This window comes from Oreochromis aureus, linkage group 16, assembly GCF_013358895.1.
Source record: "Oreochromis aureus strain Israel breed Guangdong linkage group 16, ZZ_aureus, whole genome shotgun sequence".
Taxonomy (NCBI): domain Eukaryota; kingdom Metazoa; phylum Chordata; class Actinopteri; order Cichliformes; family Cichlidae; genus Oreochromis; species Oreochromis aureus.
The window spans coordinates 22,538,677-22,546,186 of NC_052957.1; positions in this window are offsets into that span (position 1 = coordinate 22,538,677).

Sequence of the window (7,510 nt, forward strand, 5' to 3'; positions counted from 1 at the left end):
TAGGTCTGTAGAGAAAGAAGAGATTGTCCAGTGCTTTTAATGCTCAAATCATGCAGAAAAAAGAATAACCAGGTTTCATATCATACTCTAAACATCATGAGTGAAATCTATGGATAACATAATGAGGACAAGTGTTTGGATAAAAATGCTAATTAACAGCTGATGTTGGCTTCTTGGTGGATAAAGGTAATCTATTTGAATCAAATGGAGAAGATCGATTCCATTAGGTGCATCATGTCATCAAATGCACTGACATCCACCCCCCCCAAAACATCCTTGTGTCTGTTTCTATCTTCTTCTATAAATGCAATCACATTATCTGTGTAAAGATTGTCAATGGAAAAAAGAACTATAAATGGCCATACAAGCTCAAACAATGTTGAGTAAGTCTGTCACCACAAGGCACTGCACATCTATCTGTATGTTACAGAGTACCAGAGTTGCCATTAACAGTGCATCTTTGGCCATGCAGCAATGGGTGGTTTGCATGAGTGGAGTTCAAGAGATGAACCACAATGGAAGTATGCTACTACCTGACTTAGGAATAGAAGAAGAAGAACAGAAGAAAAGCCCTTTATTATCATTGTACATGTACAATATAGCAGACATTTATACAGCCTAGAGGAATATATACAAAACACAACAGAGAGTAACGTGCTTGGAAGCAGCCTCCAAGAGGTGGCAGAGGGCAGCCAATGATTTTTTTAGGCGGTGTTAATTACCCATGGCTAAGCTATATCACTAGGCTAATAGCCATATAGCTTTAACCCATAAAAAATGCTTTAGTTACAAAGAAACACAGCATTCAGCAGAATGGTTACCATTAAAACAAGAAAAGCGATCAAAAAATAGGCCAAACAGGGATTACCATGAGTGTGGCTTTACTTTGTCATGTGTTGACAGTGTTAGTGTAAATACTCTCACTACCAGAAGGGGGAGACAAAAGTTCCACACTGGTGGTTTAAATGTGAAAATAAATGTGGGATTACAAGCAGCAGGTCTCCACAGCCTGAGTGTGTTCCAGTCAAATCCCCAATATGTCATTTAGTCACACATACACACACTTAAGTCTCTACTAGTTGACGTAATGTGCATCCAAATTCGACAAGTTGTGAGCGTACAGAATAAGGCTTTTACATTTGATGGAAACAACGCCATCATCCTTTCTATAAATACATACTTTGCAAGTCACGTGCAGCACAGACCAGCTGACAAAAAAAACAAAAAAAAACAACTGCCTTTGGCAACCATGTGTCATACATTTGGACATGATTTTCCTGTGCATCACTAACACATGGTGACAGCATTGCATCATGGGCTTTCTTTGAAATCACCACTCTTTACAGTCAGAGCGTTTAGTTTTTGCATCTGTTTGTGTGCATGCACGACTGCGTTTCCTTGAGCCCGTCGTACTTCTGGTCAGCCAAGAATATCGGCCCTCACAGACAGACACAGACACAGACTGTTTGTGCAAGGCTCACACATCTGCTAGCACATGCGTGTTTATGTGCATGTGTATTTAAACATCTCCACCCTCCAATACACTGCACTCCATCCGATCCCACATGTCATCACACGAGACGGGAAATGCTATTGCTCACCAGAGGAGGTGTTTCTTCTGTGGAAGTCCCTGAACAGATAGCTTTGGCCTTCATCACGTCAGAATCCATTAAACCGAAAATGAATCATAGGCTACTAGTGAAAATAAGAAAAAAAATCATGAAGACTGGGTGTAACCAGTTTCCTTAAACTGCTTTTCTGTGGGATGAAGGGAAACGTGACAGATAAAGACCAAATAAATTATTGATTGATTCATAAAAGAGCATTAAAAGAAACTTTCTTAAGCAGGTCAAAAGAATTTGATTTCTAACTTAGGCCCCTCTGATCTAAATCCCACAAATCAAGTTAATATGAAAGCTTTGCCATTTTCCCTTTTACAATGCCAGTGTAAATGCGGGTTCATACAGGAATATCCACGGACCAAATGTGAAAAAAACAACAGCCAGGCAACTACTGAGCTAACTAACAAAGCCAAAAAAAGCAGCTCAGGAGTGTGTTGCCACTACTCTGAGTATAAAAATACTCTGGTTAATATACATCCACATCCGAAAGTGCATTACCTCCATTACATAACCAGAAAAATCACATATTTTATTTTCTATCTTTTTGTATGCAACTTATTTACATGGACAAATGTCTGGATGTTGTCCAGCACTGAGCGCTATAACCAGCAACTGCAAAACAGCTGTGAGTTAATCCCACAGGCAACTGTATGCATCAAAGTCAATGTGCTTTTTTTGTCACTGACAAGCTTAGATTGTTTTTCTAAGTGAGTGTGATTGTTTTTGATATCGAGCCATGCTTTTGCTTGTACTAATGCCAAATCAACAAAATAAGGTTAGTTCCACTCTGTCTGCAGCAGGTCTGTCCAGTCTTGGAACAGCTTTTTTTTTCCAGGAAAGTGCAGTTTTGGGTTCTTCTTCTGTTTGACTGGCGGTAATCCTTCCAGTTAAAATGGTCACGGCAAACACAACTGCCTGGAAGGCACAGCATAAGGTCAGTGCAGCCCCAGCTTCAACAAATACCTAGCAATTATAGCTGTCAATTAAATGTAATAGAGTACCAAAGGAATAATAATTCCCTCTAAAGCAGGCATAGATAATTCATTTTCCCAAGAGTCCAAATGAGAAACTGGGACTGTTGTGAAGCATTGCACCAATAAGCTTAAAAAGAGGTCAAATTAATATTGAGCAGCGTATTATTGGGGCCTTACAAAACAGTCCCTGTTTCTCAGGTCATGGAGTCAAAGTAAAAACATCAAGAAATGTAAATACTCAAGAAAAATCCAAGAACCTCAAAGTGTACAATATTTCAGTTAAAGCACTTACACCATTTACACCATGCTATTGATTTATTTACTTCCATTTCATCTTTACCCCCACCACAACCAACCTCAACAACTTTTATTCTTATACGCTTATATTTCCTCAGTTTTCTTTTCACAACTCTCATAAATCTCTTATCCAAAAAAGAGCCTTCCGCTTCTTCACCTTTTTACCCGATGTTCTCACTGCCTTGCAACACCACCAATTTCTCTGGTTTCCTTCATCCCACTTGCTTTGTTGAATGCAGTCTGGTTTCTATCACTAGAGGAAATATATGTGGTCACCAACTGACCTAATTAGTAGCTTCTTATTTTAAACTGTTGATTTGCAGTAATGCATCGCTACTGCTGTCTGCCACATCCTGCAGTTAGTATTTCTGAAGAAATGTTTTGCACATATAAAAACAGTTATGTTTGTTAGCTTTGCAACCAATGCTCTAATGAAAAAAAGCAGTCACACTCCTCCATAAAAAGATGAATTCTAACAACACTGTCGCTCGTTACGACCTACAGTACATGATGCTGTAAAACATACAGAGCCAAGTCATTTTCATATACTTATTGACTCTGAAACTCTTAAGGTCTGCTGTTGATCTCAATGAACGTAACAGAGTAGCCTTTCTTCCCAGTGTTTCCCAACCACTGTGCCGTGGAAGATTATCTGGTTCCGCCTGATTAGTACTCTAAGCGATCAGCGTGAGTAACGGGCAGAACAATTACATTCTCTGCCACTAGAGGGCAGTACAACTACCTGCTCTAATTAAATGGGTTGCCAACTGCCAATAAAACAGAAGAAGAGGAAGAAGCAACTACATAATAGTCATGCTGTGAGAGGATGCAGAGCGAAATAGCAATAGATAACTATTTGAAAAGACAAAACTGGTCAGTCTGACCTGGGTCCTGGAGAAAATTCTGACCCAGATGAAGGCCCTAGCATGAGTCGTGGTCAGAAGAAAGCAAAAAAGGTATACTGGGGACAAACCAAGCCAATTCCGCTATACCTGGTGCGTGGGGAAAAATTATCAAGAGGCTTTTTGTGACATTTTTGTTTTGGTGGTGTGCCGTGTGACTTTTCTGCTGTGAAATATGTGCCGTGGCTCCAAAAGGTTGGGAAATGTATTGTAGTTTAATATGTTACAACATTGTTTTGAAGGAGGTGGTTATATGTTTAAGTTCTTAACTTATTTAGTTGATGTTCATAATTACTCTGTAATAATTATGAACGTCATTATAACCCTGAGCTGCTACCAAAACATTGAGATAGAAAGCTCTTCAGTGCAGAAAAAAAGTGCATGTATGAGAAGAACCAGCCCATTTACCATTTCCAGCAGTAATAAATACTCCGGGTTCAGAGGATCCCTGTGGTTCCTGAATTATTTTTGTGGTGAGGAAAAAATAAAATCTGACATTTTCTCTGCCACACACTGTCATGAACTACTATGCAGCCCTTTTTTCTTATTTTGGTGCCTTTTATTCCACGTTCCTTTCTCAGCTAAGTCACACTGTCCCCTTGCTGCTTTTGTCATCACAGATTCGTCACTTCTTTCTTTCATTTTACGGCTTTTCAGCACATCATCATCCAGATCTGCCAACATGCGCCACACAGCTGGAAAACCTGTATCAAAGATGGGTGCAAAAAAACAAAACAAAACAGCAGTTGTACAAAGCAAAGATCAGTTTTTGTCTGTCAGTTTACACAAGCTTGATTACACTTGGGAAAAAAAATAAAAATTTCTCATCCACAGGACATTGGTCACCATACTCCATGAAAACAGATCACATTTAATCTGGTGGAAAACCACTCACAGAAGGCCTCACCAAATTCTTCCCAATATCAAACTGACATATTAAAATTTCAAGATCATGACTATTTTGCGCACCCTCCACGAGTTCTGTGCCTCCAGTAGGTGCAGGCGGTCGGAAAATGTTTGCTGCCGTGGCCAAGATAGAAGGTCTTTCACAGCTTAGTCAAGTGTGTGCAAGCTTCCTCACTTAGACTGGTTGTGATTTCGAGTATGGAATAAGACAAGAATTTTGAATTTTTTTTTCCACTCACTTTTTCCAACCCGTTGATGCCATGAGTAGAATGGCTTATTAAGTTACAGACTCCCATACCAGGTCAGAGCATTTCAAGGATGAAAATACTGCACACATTAAAGGACACATTCATTCTTCCAGATACTCCACTTCTTGCCACCCCACAAAGATCAGATATTTCTGTCATCACTGTCTCACCAAGTTGCTATAATATGAAATCTATAATGATACTTTTATCGAACCTCTCCAACTGCGGACCTTGTTACATTTTTGTAAACTTATTATGTGCCAGTCAGGATGTGCGGTCGTGCATGAAGTCCACTTTTCCAGGCAGATAAATGGGTTCTGCATTCTACAGCAGAGCGGAAAAATCTATGGGATAACCATCTAAAGTTTCACGCACACACCCACAGTGTGCACACAAATATTTTTTTCATGTGTAAAAATCACCATATTGTACTGCATGCCCATTGCCATGAGGCTGCAGTGTTTTCCTCAGGATTAGTTTAATTAATATATATTTGTATCGCCCATCAAAGTGTAGTCTATGCATAGGAAACGAGGGACTGTTAATGTGACGTAAACCAACAAACAGCATAAGAGACAAACACACATCCTTCCACATCTGCAAAAGATTTTTAAAGTTATAAAAAGAAATCTACAGAGGAGAGTGTTTTTATGTGGTATGTTTAAAATGTTCACATTTATACCACAGACCTGGGACTAAAAAATTCCATTTTTGAAAATGAGACGCACAGCCGCATTATGATTTTTGACAGACAGGAAGAGTAGCTGCCAACTGCCATGTGGCAATTAGCAAATCTTTTTTTTCTGGAAAGCCAAGGGGGACAGCAGCGATGTAGACGATGAAGCGAAAGGATTTAGAGGAACTAGAGGACAGAGAAAAGAAAGAGACATAATTCATCCACTTTTAAATTTGTCTCAGAGAGCAGAAGAGAGCGATCAAAAGCTCAATGTGGTTCTCATTTTGTGTGCCTTTGCCTGTGTGTGTATATGCGTGCGCCCTCGCTGTGCCTGTGCAAGCATGCACGTATTTTATGTATGTGAGAGAGCTTGTCAGGATGGATCCTCCATCTGAAAGATAAATAACCACATTACATGGGAGGATCAGGCCTGCAGCTTAGAGCTGACAGCAGATAGGATACTAGACAAATCCACAGTCTTAAAGAGAGAATGTGGCTCTGACACAGAATCACAAACACACAGATGTCGGCATCAGAAAAGTCTGACTTTTTACACACGCTCTACTCCGCTACTGCACAGTTTTTTCACTCCCAACAATCAACAGTGACCTCCATACAAATAGTTTCTTTCCATTTAAAGACACTACGGACACTGTGTCATCGCTTTCCTCCCAATCAAATGTTATAATCAGTATTTGCATGTAAAGGGGTTCAACTACATAAAAGACTATTATTAATTTTATTGGTTTCACATATTTAATGACGGAACAATGTGAATTGTTTTAGGATTTGTTATGAAAAGCAGGAGAAATTTATTGAAGAAAATGAAATAAGCGCTAATAATACTTCCTATCGTCTGAAATGTAAACTGTTTATCATTCAATAAGCAAATGTTACCTTGGTGTTATGTTCATAGCTCCTGCCCATTGCCTGCAAAGTACCATAGCATCTAGAAATTTCATCATCCCACGTCACAATTACTTTATGCATGTATGTGTTTATTTATTTATAACTTTGAAGGAAGCACCTGTAAGTGAGAACAGGGTATTCTTTGAGCAGTCTTAAACAGAGTGAAGATGCATTACATTAAAAATGCAAGATGACTTTGACTAAATTTAAACACGACAAAAAGCAAAAAAACACTTTAACAGAATTACAGTTACAGTAAATTCAATTTCATTGTTCTCCCCGACAATCCCATATTGAATATATTTATATAACAGACACAGTCATGGCCCTGACTGTAGCTGTACTTTGAAAATCCACTTACAGTAACAGAAAGTTTCCCTTCTGTGCATTTTGCTGCTTTAGTTTTTGTTTTTTTAACATATTTCTGTGATATAGTGAAGAACATTTGTGAGGATTTTTATATGTTTCAAAACGTTTGTCAGCAAATAAATCAAATTTAGTTTTGGCAGTGATGTTCCTGCCTTTTGGCCATGACTGTAGAGCTTTCCAAGATAAGTCAACTGCGGCATGGTCAACTGTGTCCAACGATTTCAGCAAATTTTCTAATCACTCTACAGCTTTAAAAAAATAGTTATCATATTTCAATATGAGATGCTACAAAGCAATTTCAATCTTCTGTATGGCATCACATTAGGCAGGGAGTATAATGACGTCTCTCAAAAATCTTTCACTTTCATGTGTTCATTTTTTCAGGATAATTTGGATCATCATAGTTGCTGGTGCTAGCATGCTGTTTTTGTGCTAAGCAAAGCTACTTTCATTAACCTGTGTGTTCGATATGTGGCACATATGTGGTACAGTACTGATTTTGATTTGTAAATAAGTGCATTTTCCTAATAGTTATCAGGGACTAGAGCAGACAATAATAAACACATTGTCCTTAGTATATAACAGTAATAATTATGCATTAACAAAA